This window comes from Salvelinus sp. IW2-2015, linkage group LG9 (assembly GCF_002910315.2).
Source record: "Salvelinus sp. IW2-2015 linkage group LG9, ASM291031v2, whole genome shotgun sequence".
NCBI lineage: Eukaryota > Metazoa > Chordata > Actinopteri > Salmoniformes > Salmonidae > Salvelinus > Salvelinus sp. IW2-2015.
The window spans coordinates 4258433-4274163 of record NC_036849.1 but is presented as its reverse complement, the minus strand read 5'-3'; the positions used below and the strand labels follow the sequence as shown (position 1 = coordinate 4274163).

Below are 15731 nucleotides of genomic sequence, written 5' to 3'. Positions count from 1 at the left end.
CCCCCGCCCAAACCGAGTGAGACATTCATCTCCTTATAGGACCAAGGGCTTAAGTCACTTTCCAAAATCGGGTGCTGATAGAAGAGGTTCCTTTTCTGGGCATTTTACACTTTCAGTGTGTGTTAAACACATTTAGTGACCTCTGGCTGTCCCAGGTCCTGTAGAAAAGTACCTGTCTGTCTGGTTTGTGTCTGCGTGTGTGTGTGGTTGTATATGTGTCTTCCGTGTGTTGTGTGTGTGCATGAGAGCATAGACGAGAGCGTGTGTGAGCGTGACCTCTACAGGTGCCCCAGGTCCTGCAGCAAAAGTGTGTGTGTGTTGTGAGACGAGAGTGTGTGTGTGTTACCTCTGCTGTGTCCCCAGCTCCTGCAGCAGTGTGTCCAATGTGTTTCTGCAGGTCCCCCTGCTCCATGTGACCCAGCTTCTTACCTCACTGCGGACAAGTACCACAGATCTCCTTCACTCCGTTCTCTATCTTCCTCCGCCTCTCCTGGTTTCCTACCTGCCCTGGAAATAAGAAAAACACAGGAAGGGAAAAAAGGTAATCTCCATCCGTTATTCACACTATGCGTTTTGGAGAACACAATATAATACGATAACAGACACACATAGTCAGCTGAGAATTTTTCTCAGCACTATATAGCGGTTGCCCTTGAGACACAGATCCTGGATCAGCTAAGAACACAGGACATCACAATCACACATAGACAACGACCCAGTCAAGCGCCCCTAATTACTCTCACCCTAAAGCGCCAGAGATGGGCAACTTTAATGTGGTTGGTTGGGCCACCAAAAAAAACGGAACTCATCATGAGGGCCGCAGTGGCTCCTGTGTCTACGTACCCACATCCATACCCCCCCCCGCCCTCGCGACAAAACATTTTAGCGGCCCCCTTGTGACAGCCAAGAGTAAAGATTAAAGTTCATTACCTGCAATTATACACATTTTTCCATGGGGTGGAGGCAAATGTTCGCAGTATTTAATTTGATAACTGATGATCAATGGGCCCCACCAAGGTCGGTAATTAGACAATGTTCACTACAAGTTTAGATAGTTGCCCGCTAGACTAACTCAACAATCTAAAAAACAAATTGCTGACATGGGCTAATTGAGTGACTGCTGATGCACAACCACATGTATAAATTGCACCTTGTGTATTCTACTATTCTAACTCTCAACTGTAAGTTGACACCATGACTGAGTTCCCCAAAAAAACAGAAATCATCATGAAGGGCTGCAGTGGCTTGTGGGTCTGTATACCCACCTCCAGTTTTACAGAAATGAAGTTTTAAAGTGAATGGTCCGCGGGCCTACAAAGGGCCAGTCGCCCATCCAGCCTTAAAAGGTCAAGCGCAAACTGTCCTTAGATCAGTGTCTAGGCCTAGGGCCCACTTCCTCCTACTCTTCATGGGAATAGTGCCACAGACATAATACGTGTCACAGAGGTCATTAAGTGCATGCTTCTCCTACAAGGACAGGGCCAGAGTACAGAGACAGAGTAGCCCTGCTAACGTATCGAAGGGCATAGTAGCCTAAACTCGACTTTAAAGTAGGGGTGTCCAATCCGGCCCGCGGGTGGTTTGATCATGTTTACATAATGTTTCAAATGACACAAAGGTTTGTCGCAGGCCAATGAAAGCAGCTGACCCAGAAAAGAGCTGCATGTGTGGCTCATGTTACTGTGAAGGACAAGGATGGAAGATTTCCGTCTGAAATCCGAGGAAAGAGGAGTGGACAGGGAATCCTGCCTGGGAATACTCCTCCTCACTGCCTCCTGCCCTAATTTCCAAGGTGTGTGTGTGTGCGCGTCCCAAGTTCGTGTGTATGTGTGTGTCATACCGTCTCCAGGCAGGCTGCGGTAGGAGTTGATCTGTTCCTTAGCTCTGATCAATTGTTCCTCCAGGGTCCGCAGTCTGCTTGCACTCACCACCGGGCCCCCGTCAGACTGGCCCTCTGGTAACCTACAGTACAGTACAGGGGGAGAGGAGAGGTTAGAGGATAGAGGTCAGTCTGGCTTCATTCACAACCTGGCCCTGTCGGACTGGCTGGCCCTGGTAACCTAGAGACAGGGGAGAGGAATTGAGATGGTCTGGAATAGGGTTGAATGGCAGGAACCCGGATACCAATGATTTGCTAAGATGTACCGGCCAAAACCATTTCCTTTTCCCGGGATAATTATCTGCGACAAACCGTTAAATTATAATAAATAATGTACATGAACAGCATGAAATGGAACTGTTTAAATCTATGTCTAAATCTGGATTCTCTATGTTCTTCTCTCTGGTCACTGCATGATGAACCGTCAAGGCTCAGGGTGGGGACCGACAGCCCATCTCAGTATGTACACCTATCATCTCCTCATGGTAACCCTTTTACTGTGACAGGTAGACCTACATTTGTTGCCGCAGAGCCTATGCTACAGTCTAATTTATCCAGCTCCATCTGGCTTTCGGGGGTCACCTTCTTTTTTTTATTGTAAAGATGATCCTTTTTTTAAGAGCGGCCACAGAGTTTTAAAACACTCACATAGCGTCGCTTTAAAACAGTGCAGGAGCTTCTCTCTGTCCATCAATTCCATTCAAAATGCAGCCAACATAGACGATCCTGTTCTAGATTGATATCTAGCCCTATATATAGATGTCCTAGCCTACCTCTTTCAGGTAATACATTCAATGCAGTATTAGCCTTATATTTAGCTAATGAATGATGTGTCATGCATAACAAGCTTCTAACTTATAGCCTTTGTCTCTTGCGCACCCGTGCTCCGCTGGCCTCTGTAAAAAAAGAAAAAAAAGAAAAGTCTCCTTAGCTCTTGGAGTCCCATGCAGGAAGAGCTAGACTAGAATAGCTTGCTGGACATCATTTTTGTTGTTGTTGCATTTATTATACCAATAGACTATTCGAAGAGGGACTCAAGCTGAACCATTCCATCATCGTGAAGAGAAGTGAAAGCCTTCTGCATCTCATTCTAGTCCTATATTATTCAAGCACGCCCTTAGAAGGATGAAGATAAGGACAACGAAACGTATTTCATTTAACAGTTGAAAGCGAGGAAGGAATAAAGCGACAAGAGAGAGAAAGAGGAGGTATGCTAATAACAGTAGGGGAAATATCCGGAACAATTCAATTCTAATTCGTTGGCCTCTGTATACTTGTAACTTTGTAGGCCGCATGTGCTGCACCAAAATCGAATGTTCTCTCCCTGCTTTATCATGGCTTGAACGATGTGTGTAATTCTAGTCCAGTATAATACAACACAGGAATACAGTTCACAGTCAAAACGATTAGCCTTCTGGAGCTAGTTTACTTTATTTACCCAAGAGAGCATAGCGGGGCCTATATCTATGGACTTTATGTTTTTCTGGTGTGCGTAATGTGCAGTAGCCTACACTATATATCATATAGACTATGTATTGGAAATGGCACAATCATTTGGCCTCTTTTGGGCTTGGGCTCATTAAACGACTTTAATGTAGGGCTCATAATATTTATTTAATCAAGCTCAGGTTGCATCAGGCTTGAATTTATTTAATCAAAGCTCTAATCAAATCCCATTTATAGAATATGCTCTATAATGCTTTTGAATGAAACTTCCGGTTTTTGGCGGGAAATACTGGGTTACCTGGGAGAAAAGTGATTTATTCTCAGGATGGAATATTTGTAAAATACTGAGGAAATATTCAACCCTACTCTGGAATACAGCTAACCTGTCAGTGAAAGGGCCTGGTGCAGGGAGAAGTGTAAACATACAGGACAGAGGGAGAGCAAGTGTCTGTGGTTAGCCTGGCTCTCCGTTAACCAACAATACAGACGAGAGGTCAGTGAGAGCGCCTGGGGCAGGGAGGATTTTTGTTTTTACTGTAAGTGTCCAGCTGGCACTGTGTGTACATTATAAGTGTGTGTGTCTGTGTGTTTGTGTATACAGTATAGATGTGTGTGTCCCTGTCCTTCCAGGTCAAGGTGATTGTTGGCAGGCTGATTTCCCAGGGGCCTTTGTGTTTGGATGCGCTTCCTCCCACCTCCCAGTGCCAATTTAATGCAATGATCAGTAGTGAAGTATGTGAGCCGACCGTGGGTGTGTGTGTGTGTGTGTGTGTGTGTTTATAATGATCAATGGCGAGGTGTGTGTGGGTGTGTGTTTATAATGATCAATGGCGAGGTGTGTGTGTATAATGATCAGTGGTGAGGTGTGAGAGCAACCGGCGACCGCAGGGCAAATTCATTCACTGGCAGTAGCAATTCATCACCCCACGTGCTACTGAGAGAGAGAGAGAGAGAGAGAGAGAGAGAGAGAGAGAGAAGAGGAGAGAGAGAGAGAAGAGAGAGAGAGAGAGAGAGAGAGAGAGAGGAGAGAGAAGAGAGAGAGAGAGAGAGAGAGAGAGAGAGAGAGAGAGAGAGAGAGAGAGAGAGGAGAGAGAGAGAGAGAAGAGAAAGGAGAGAGAGAGAGAGAGAGAGAGAGAGAGAGGAGAGAGAGAGAGAGAGAGAGAGAGAGAGAGAAGAGAGAGAGAGAGAGGAGGAAGAGAGAGGAGAGAGAGAGAGAAGAGAAGAGAGAGAGAAGAGAGAGAAAGAGTGAACGAGAAAGAGAGAAGAGAGAGAGAGAGAGGAGAGAGAGAGAAGAGGAGAGAGAGAGAGGCAACCTTCAACCCCCCCACATTAACTAAAAATTAACCAAAACACCCACATCCTGAAAGCCATCTCTGACCTGGGCTGGCTATCCCCACCACCCTCTATCCACCCCTCTCCCTGCAGGACTATACTTATGAGAGGCACATTTTAAAGGGACAGGGAAGGCTAGGGCCAGAGGGGTAAAAGTCCCCTTGCAGCTTGCTCCTCGAGAACCAAGTAGAAGAGTGACAAGTCGATGCGGTCAGTTCAAGAAAGGTGTTGTAAAACTGCCTCCACACGTACCATGTAGAAGATGAGACAACACTGAATATTGCTACCTCACATAGTGTATGGCCTGACAAAATAGAACTGAGTAGGATGTGAGAGTAACCGTGGTGACTGGTATTCATGAACGCAGCAGCAGCAAAGCCAGCAGTCTATCTCGGGAGCCTGGCTGAGAATAAATATGTTTCTGTCTCTGGCATTGAAATTGATGCCGTGGAGTTCTGTAATGGTAAACAGCGGGTTCCTGTGTGTGTGTTGTGTTGTGTGTGTCTGTGGTGTGTGTGTGTCTGGTTGGTCACATCATAGTGCATGTTGTCATCAGGATGCACAGCCACAGTACAGAGATACAGGAAGAACCGCAATGTCAAAATGTATGGTCATTCTTGGCTGGTCCAAGGATGAAATGATGCTGAGAGTCAGAGAGGAGAGAAGGAGAAGGAAAAGTCAGAGAGAGAGTAGAGGAGGAGAGTCAGAGAGGAGAGGAGGAGAGTCAAGAGAGAGAGGAGGCGAGGAGGAGAGGAGGAGAGTCGAGGAGCAGAAGGAGAGTCAGAGAGAGATAGGAGAGAGAGGACGAGAGAGAGAGGAGAGAGGAGGCAGAGAGGAGAGGAGGAGAGGAAGGAGAGGAAGGAAGAGGAAGGAGGAGAGTCAGAGAGGAGGAGAGGAGGAGAGTAGAGGAGGAGAGTCAGAGAGGAGAGTAGAGGAGGAGAGTCAGAGAGGAGAGGAGGAGAGTCAGAAAGGAGAGGAGAGGAGGAGAGGAGCGGCTGGGGTTTAGATAATGTATGTCAAAAGGGAAAATAACGGTCTACTGTCATACCGAAGCTGTGACTATCAACGATACTACTAACATCTCATTAAAGTACAAAACAAAGCAGTATGGGGATTTATATTCAGCAAAGTTCACACAAGCCCTCTGTTTGACACTCTCAAAACCACACAAATTAGCATCCACACACACACACAATGGCCTCTCAGCTTCAGCTTGGGTATCCCTTTACCATAGCGTCAGAGTGAAACTGGACATCCCTCTGAGCACCCTGTGTCCTCCTCCCTGCATGAAACTAATAGACCACTAAAGTAATACTCAGAACCCCGAAGGCTATCTGTTATCAAAGCAGCTGTAGCGGCATCGGCCAGGCTGAGAACGCTGGGTGAATCAGATGGACACCGACACCGACTCCTCACCTCTCCTCCCTGTCCTCACCTGTCATGGACAGGATCGATGCACAGGGAACTGGATCAGGGACAGGGACAGGGACAGGAGTAACATGACACAACACACACTCAACAAATGAGACCAGCAGGAACTCTCACGCAGGCCAGGCACACAGTCAAAGCATACACCCTACACCATATATCTAAGCACACAAACACGCCCATGCACACACACTTGCGATGCACACACACACCCATAACACTTGCCATATTATGCATGCACACACTCACACACAGTTCTAGAAGATGTGTGTTATGACAGTGTGAGACAACAGCCCTCACTGCCATCTCTACACCCCATCAGTTTCACAGCTCTCACTTGAGTGAATCAATGTCTGGGGTCTACAAGTACAAAAAGCTTCTATTTGTACATTTCATGTTGTGCTGTAGTGAAGGTCTTTACAGCTGAATGCTGAAATTATTCCACTGGGGTGGATAGTAAGCTGGAAGAGAGGCTGAGATGGGAAGGGCAGAGGAATAGAAGGGCTCAATCCCAGTACCCCCCCCCTCTCCCATCTCAGCCTCTCTTCCAGCTTACTATCCATCTCAGTGGAATAATTTCAGCATTCAGCTGTGTAGACCTTCACTACAGCACAACATGAAATGTGTTCCTCCCCCTCCGTTTTGCGCGACCCCGCGAGCCCCATCGAGGCGTAGTGGTATCCCAAATGAACTTTGAGCGAGGCGTAATGCCTTGTCATCCCTCTAGCTGGCCCTCCAAACTAAGCAAATCGAGATGCAGACTTTCTATCGAGTGTTTCCCAAAAACTCTTAAGATGCTCTGCGAACCCAACCCTGGAGAGTTGCTTCAATTAATACATGCTGAAAAAAATACTAGGATGGAAGAAAACGGGAGGAGACAGGTTAAAGAAGGAGTTTTAAGCCTTGGGACAATTGAGACATGGATTGTGTATGTGTGCCATTCAGAAGGTGAATGGGCAAGACAAAATATTGAACGGGATATGGTAGTAGGTTCTAGGCGCACTGTTTTGAGTGTGTCAAGAACTACAACGCTGCTGGGTTTTTCATGCTCAACAGTTTCCCGTGTGTATCAAGAATGGTCCACCACCCAAAGGACATCCAGCCAACTTGGGCCAGCATCCCCGTGGAGTGCTTCCAGCACCTTGTAGAGTTCATGCCCCGATGAATTGAGGCTGTTCTGAGGATAAAAGGGGGTGCAACTCAATATTAGGAAGGTGTTCCTAATGTTTGTACACTAAGTGTATGTTAGTTAATGTAGAGACAAATGATTATGCATATTTTTGGGTCATAAAATACATTCACGAACATCGCAATTTAACAAGCTATCTGACTAGCTAAAGTTAATTTGCCAGCTAGCTATACATTTATTTTGCTATATGGGTGTTTGACATTTATATGAACTGTAATTCGTGTTGTTAAATGTTTTAATGACCAGAAAAGCAGGCTGTCATCTTGTGAAAACCAGTGGATATAAAGAGTCTAGCTAAAGCATTTAACATTACTGCAAATTGAATAAACAATTTACACCGAACAAAGATATAAACACAACATGTAAAGTGTTGGTCCTGAGCTGAAATAAAATATCCAATTTTTTTTCCATACGCACAAAATGTATTTCAAATTTTGTGTCCACATTTGGTTACATCCCTGTTAGTGAGCATTTCTCATTTGCAAAAATAATCCATCCACCTGTCTCAAGTTTTGAGAGAGCGTGCAATTGGCATGCTGACTGCATTAATGTCCACCAGAGCTGTTTCCTGGAAATTGAATCTTACTATCTCTACCATAAGCCACCTCCAGCATCATTTTAGATAATTTGGCAGTACGTCCAACCGGCCTCACAACCGTAGACCACGTGTAACCATGCCAGCCCAGGACCTCCACATCCCGCTTCTTCACCTACGGGATCATCTGAGACCAGTCACCCGGACACCTGATGAAACTGTGGGTTTGCAGAACCGAATAATATCTGCAGAAACTGTCTCAGGGAAGCTCATCTGCATGCTCGTCGTCCTCACCAGGGTCTTGACCTGACTGCAGTTCGGCATCGTAACTGACTTCAGTGGGCAAATGCTCACCTTCGATGAACACTGGCACGCTGGAGAAGTGTGCTCTTCAAGGATGAATCCCGGTTTCAACTGTACCGGGTAGATGTCAGACAGCGTGTATGGTGTCGTGTGGGCGAGAGGTTTGCTGATGTCAAAGTTGTGAACATAGCGCCCCATGGTGGCGGTGGGGTTATTGTATGGGCAGGCATAAGCTACAGACAATGAACACAATTGCATTTTATCGATGGCAATTTGAATGCACATAGATACCATGACGAGATCCCGAAGCCCATTGTCGTGCCATTCATCCGCCGTCATCAACTCATGTTTCAGCATGATAATGCACGGCCCCATGTTGCAAGGATCTGTACACAATTCCTGGAAGCTGAAAATGTCCCAGTTCTTCCATGGCTTGTATACTCACCAGACATGTCACCCATTGAGCATGTTTGGGATGCTCTGGATCAACGTGTACGACAGCGTGTTCCAATTCCCGCCAATATCCAGCAACTTTGCACAGCCATTGAAGACGAGTGGGAAAACATTGCACAGGCCACAATCAACAGCCTGATCAACTCTATGCGAAGGAGAGCGTGTCGCACTGTATGAGGCAAATGGTGGTCACACCAGATATAGCTGGTTTTCTGATCCATACCCCTACTTTTTTTTAAGCTATCCGTGACCAACAGATGCATATCTGTATTCCCAGTCATGTGAAATCCATAGATTGGGGCCTAATTCTTTCATTTCAATTGACTGATTTCCTTTTATAAACTGTAACTCAGTAAAATCTTTGAAAGTGTTGCATGTTGCGTTTATATTTTTGTTCAGTGTGGTAAGCTTGCCTTGCAGTTCATTTCAAAAAATGATATGTCCGACTTGTTATTCTAGTAACGTTAACGTTAGAGGTTGAAGATATATGTACCGTAGACTGCTAACATTTTTCTTGCTTATTGTATAGTGTAGGATAAAAATACCTGTACGCCTATGGACCCTAAAACGGTTGGTATAAAGTTCAGAACAGTGGTTTAAATGTTTTATTGCTTCCACTGGTTAAGGGGAGGGGGGAGGTGCACAGAGAACGAGGACACGCACTTCTCTAACACAGAGAAGAAGAGAAGGGAAAACAACAGCGGTGTAAAAATAAGAACCGTACTGATGCTGGGAGAAAAGTGTCTCTTGCTGCAACCCAGCGATGGGAATAAGACAGAACACAACAGAGCCCTGAGGGTGCAGAGTATCTGGGTGCAAAACACACACACACACACACACACACACACACACACACACACACACACACACACACCACACACACACACACACACACACACACACACACACACACACACACACACACAACCAAAGAAAAAAGAAAATAACAAAAAAGTAATTCCACACGAAGCTGCAGTGGCCTAGTTCCTTTCTTTGTTATCAGCCCACTATGGTGTACGCCACAATGTACACACTGGGCCAGTAGATAGGGACTGGGAGCCACTGTCTGCATCCCAAATGGCACCCTATTGCCTACATACCGCACTATAGCTGACCAGCACCTGCAGTTACAGTGGCTGTGGATGAATGGAAACTGTAAAGGATATAGGCAGAGATGCGGCTCTGTGCCTCTGTGTTAACGGCTGGTGTATATGCTCCATTGTAGGGCCATTCAGACACACAATGGATGTGTGGGATATGTCGGTTGAGTGGGACAAGAATGTAACCTCTAGAGTGTCAGCTCGTGGGAGAGGAAGTGAGAGAGAGGAGTGTTGAGCTGTGTGGTGTGAGAATCGACTGTGTGACGTACAGTAACATTGCATCACTGCCATCAACACCACTCGAGAAGTATATCGGTTGGATCTGTTGTTGTGTGTGTGTGTGTGTGTGTGTGTGTTGTGTGTGTTGGTGTGTGTGTGTGTGTGTGTGTGTGTGTTGTGTGGTGTGTGTGTGTGTGTGTATGTCTAAATGTAGTCCACCAATCAGAATAAGCCTGTGTGTTTCAGTTGGTGTTTAAATGAGTCTGTTAAAGTACATTAAAGCAAGTCAGAATATCTGTATTGTGTGTGTGTAGATGTGTAAATGTGTGTGTAGATGTGTAAATGTGCGTAGGTCTGAGTGGGAGCGAGTGAGTGTGTATGTTTGAGCTTGTGTGTGTGCGTGTCTGAGTGAGAGTTTGCCTACATCAACTAATGCTTAGAAGACAGTTTTATGTCTGTATTAGCGGGGGTGAACCCAGTCCCATTCCCTTCAGCTTAAAACACGCAGAAATCACAGTTGAACGCTTTCATCACGGTCAGTTCTATTCCTTTACAGAACAGAACCAGGCCAGTGAAATAAAGGACCAGGTCTTAAATAGAACAATATTCAGGTGACACTAATGTACCTTTAATGTCTATTATAAAACGGGTTGTTTGGATTCTGGATGCTTATTGGACGAGCAGCGTTCCAAGCCGTGCTGTATTGGCCTACACAGGCACACCTAAGCCTGCTAACAGGTCCATCTGAATTATCACTTCGCCTCCACAGGAATATCATGTTCACGTTGCTGTATTTCCCCTTGTTTCTAGCCTAGCATTCAGTTTGGTACAGTGGCGGTTAATATAAGGCTAGCTGTTTGCCTGTCCGACCTCAGAAACGATGTGTCAAATTTGAAATGCGATCTCCCCTGTACCATAGAGCGCGAACAGTGTCCAGAAAAGAGTGGTAACCAGTTTCTCTTGAACATCATGTAAGCTGCGACTCGTTTCACTGAGGAAAATAACCAGAGGAAGTTACTATGGATATTGCAGGAGTTTCCCCTTTGAAATCAGACACGTCCGTGGTAAGGACAACTTGGTTGCTGATTGTCTTTCAAGGGTGGGCAGTCTATAAGTTTTGTGTTTTGCATTTAGCCAGTGTGTTGTCCTGCCTCACAATTTGTTTTTAGTCACGTTTTGCTGTTTTGGAGATGAGTATTATTTTGGTTGCGCTCGTTCCAGGGGGATGGGAGTATTAAAAACATACTTTATTTTACCCGTTTCTGAAAACTTCAGAGTTTAAGGCAACTATATATATGAAAAATATATATGAAAAAAGTGTTTGTTTTGTCTTATATTTAATTGTTGACAGCCAGTTGACGCCATGTTTATATTGGAGAAGGCGACGCATAAGTAGTGATGCATTTAAGTGAAATTAAAGTTGTTTTCTGTTGGTGGTGAGCAAACTTGTCCAACAAAAATATAGGATATATTTGTTGTCTTAAGGGGGAAGGTGTTACAGGTTTTGGTTATTCCATTTATGATTTGAGGTTGGAATTTTTCACACGTATCGCACGTTAGCACGATTGGTGTCACCTCGTTAGTCAGTATGTGTTACACCTGTGCTGGCTTGTCCATCTCGTTAGTTGGAAGGTGTTTCACCTGTGCTGGCTCAGGTGATATTTAAGAGCGGCTGGACCAGTACTAAAGTTATCTTGAGAGATATGGAGGGTTAACACGCTCCCTATTTTGAGTTCTAGAAAACAATCCTTTACCTGATCTTCCCTGATTTTGTTGTGCGCCACTTTTTTGGTTTGACTCCTGTCTTTAAGTTTGATGTGGGTTTTTCTTTTGTTTGGCTCTTCTTGATCCAAATGTAGTGGGCGCTCATGGTGGGTGTCTTTTAGGTTCCAGTTGTTGTTGCTAGGCAACTTTCAGTGGACACCCCCAAGAGTGTCTTTCAGAAACCTTCCTAAAACCACACCTGTTTCATTTTGATTGTTGTCAGTGACTCTTTGTAAGTTCCCCACTCTGTTCGAGGGACATTATTTGGTTTTCTTGCTGGGGAACGTAAAAGACATAACTAGGCTCGCTGTAGTTTAGCTAGCATAGCAACAATTGTTGTTTGCTTCGCGTCGAGGCGAACAATGCCACTTACCTGCGACTGTATTCAGCACATGGCACGGTCTCTTGTGCTTTATTGTTCAAATACACACACTTTATTGTCACAATAGCTATAAGGAATATGGTTGATAACTAGTCTGGCTTTAAATCTGTGCCTTGGCATGAAATAGAAAATACACTCCCAACCCTATTCAGATGATGCATGGACAAAACGTGCCTGAGAAATGAAGTAAATTCTGCAACTTTGACATCCTGCCAGTCCCAGCAGTGATTTACATCATGCGTGTCTGACTATATCACTGTTAGGATTATATCAGAGCCATTTCCCCAGGCTACTGTTATACACTGCAGAGGGATTGTATTGTAAATGCTTCTGTGCCTTCCTAAACCAGATGGTAAACTTCAGGGAGCTACATGGATAACGTCTGCCGGCTGCTGCAGAGCAAGAAGCAGTGTCGACACCTCTGTCTAATCAGCTGCAGGAGATCCTCTTGGCCAGCCTCCGCTTTGGCCTCCATCTCTTTATCTTTCTCCTCTCCATTCCTCACCTCATCCCTCCATCGCCACGCACACAACAGAAATGTCTCCTCCTCTCTCTCGCCATCTCTGACCGCTCTCTCCATCTCTCGTTCTCGTCTGTCTCTCCTCCATTTACTCCCTCCCTCCCTCCAATCGCTACCAACACAAAAGCAGTCTGACAGGCTGGCAGACAGCTACTCTGGAGCGAGATAGCACCATAGTGACCAGCCAGGACCCTTTTATTTCGTAGTCAAACTTGGTTACAGGATTCTTGGTAGAAAACATCACCTGTCTCGCTACTCTGGAAAAATGTTTTGTTGAGTTAGTTTGATTGAACAGGGTCAAGTTAGGGCACAAAAACAACTACACCTCAGCTCCAACAGCTGAAAATAGGCCTACAGCAACATCCACAGACCATACCAACCAGGCAGACACACAGACTACACACACACAGTAACAAAATCAACTCCCCTCCATCCTCGGCCACTGCCTGACTAACACACATGCTGGTGTAGTAAACATACGCACATACTGAGGTTTGGTCACATGCTGGTAAACACACACACCACTGTATTGGTTATCAGGTCCCTACGTCTCATCCTCTGTCTCTTCCTGGTTCTGTCATCCTCTCTCCAGAGGTCCTACTGTCAACAATACTTAGTTTATAGATGGGGGGATGTACTACCCCTCTATCAGCTCCCTCCCTCTCTCCATCCCTCTGTCCCTTCATCCCTCACTCCCACTCATCCATCACCCTGTCAATCAACCAGCGAAGGGTCACACAACACACTACCTCACAACACACACACACACACACACACACACACACACACACACACACACACACACACACACACACACACACACGTCTGCTGGACCCATCTGCTGAGCTCATCATAAGTGTGTGTCCACAGGGAGCTTGTCAGAATGACTGACAGCCCAGCTAAAGTAGATGGGGTGAAACTGCTCAGGGTGCTAGCCCGTTTTAAATTGACCATTGAGTCAATATATAATAAAGATGAACCCTTAGAAGAGACCAATCCAACGCCCACTATGAAAAAATAACACGCACGCACGCACACACACAAATACGTTTGTTTTACTATCCTTGTGGGTACCAAACAATTGATTCCCATTCTTAATCTGATTTCTCGTAACCCCCAACCCTAACCCTAACCCTTAACATAACCCTAACGCCAAATCCTTAACCCAACCCTAACCCTAACGCCAAACCCGAAATCTAACCCTTAACCTAACCATTAACCCACTTCTTAACTTTTTAGGGATAGGGGGCAGCATTTTCACTTTGGATGAATCGCGTGCCCATAGTGAACTGCCTCCTACTCTGTCCCAGATGCTAATATATGCATATTATTATTACTATTGGATAGAAAACACTCGGAAGTTTCTAAAACTGTTTGAATTATGTCTGTGAATATAACAGAACTCATATGGCAGGCAAACTTCCAAACAGGAAGTGAGAATTCTGAGAAGGGTCGATGTTATTAAGGCTAGGAAGCACTATTTTCACGTCCGGATGAAAAGTGTGCCTACAGTAAACTGCCTGCTACTCAGGCCCAGAAGCTAGGATATGCATATCATTAGTAGATTTGGATAGAAAACACTCTGAAGTTTCTAAAACTGTTTGAATGATGTCTGTGAGTATAACAGAACTTATTTGGCAGGTGAAACCCCGAGGACAAACCATCCAGGATTTTTTGTTGTTGTTGAGGTCACTCTCTTTTCAATGGGTTTCTATGGGGATCTAGATTTCTATGGCACTTGCTTGCAGTTCCTATCGCCCTCCACTGGATGTCAACAATCTTTAGAAATTGGTTGATGTTTTTTCTTTGAGAAATGAAGAAGTGTGGCTGTTCAGAACGAGGGTTGAGTGAAGTGTACTGTTTGTTAGAGACGCGTGACCTGAAAGCTCGCTCCACTTTGTTTTTATCCGCTATTGAACGCAGTTTATCCCGTCTTAAATTTTATCGATTATTTACGTAAAAAAATACCTAAAGTTGTATTAGGAAAGTTGTTTGAAATGTCTGGATCAAGTTTACAGGTAACTTATTAGATACTTTGTAGTCATGTTGTGCGAGTTGGAACCAATGTTTTTTCAGAATCAAACGCGCCAAATAAATGGACATATTGGGGACATAACGACAGAATTAATCGAACTAAAGGACCATTTGTGATGTTTAATGGACATATTGGAGTGCCAACAGAAGAAGATCTTCAAAGGTAAGGCATGCATTATATGTTATTTCTGACTTTAGTGTTGTGCCTGGCGGGTTGAACTATGATTTTCATGTGTTTGTTTGATGGGGTGCTGTCCTCAGATAATAGCATGGTTTGCTTTCGCCATAAAGCCTTTTTGAAATCTGACACTGTGGCTTGATTAACAAGAAGTTCATCTTTAAACTGGTGTATAACACTTGTATGATTTATGAATTATTATTATGAGTATTTCTGTTTTTGAAATTTGGCGCGCTGCTATTAACCTAACCCTAATTCCTAACCCTTAACCTAACCCTTAACCTAACTCTAACTCCTAACACTAATCCTAAACCTAACTCCTAACCCTTAACCTAACTCTAACTCCTAACCGTAATCCTTAACCTAACCCTAACTCCTAACCCTAAACTTAATTCTCACCATAACCCTAATTGTAACCCTAAACCTAACCCCTATACCAAAAATGGCCCTTTTCCTTGTGGGGACCGGCAAGGATAGTGAAACCACGCACGCACACACACACACACACACACTCTGTCCTACTCAGACAGCTCTGTTAGCAGTGCAGCCAGAAGTCTCATTACTGCAGTTCCTCAGAGAGACTCAGCACACTGCTGCAGTCTCAGCCTATGCCCCAAATGGCACCCTATTCCCATTATAGTGCACTACTTTTGACCAGAGCTTTATAGGGCCCTGGTCAAAAGTATTACACTATGAAGGGAATAAGGTGCCAAATGGGACGCAGATTCAAGACTCGCTGGCTGCTTCTCATTATGCTGTCTGGCCTCCACACATAGCAGAGCAGCCATTACTACAGGGCCTGGACCCTGTACACCACCCCATTACCACAGGGCCTGGACCCTGTACATCACCCCATTACCACAGGGCGTGGACCCTGCACACCACCCCATTACCACAGGGCCTGGACCCTGCACACCACCCCATTACCACAGGGCTTGGACCCTGTACACCACCCCATTACCACAGGGC

The 15731-nt window shown here is 45.1% G+C and overlaps 1 pseudogene; it reads right to left on the bottom strand.

Annotated features, from left to right (window-relative positions):
* LOC111968978 (alpha-(1,6)-fucosyltransferase-like) overlaps positions 1–15731 on the bottom strand; it is a 121238-nt pseudogene that overhangs the window by 19138 nt on the left and 86369 nt on the right.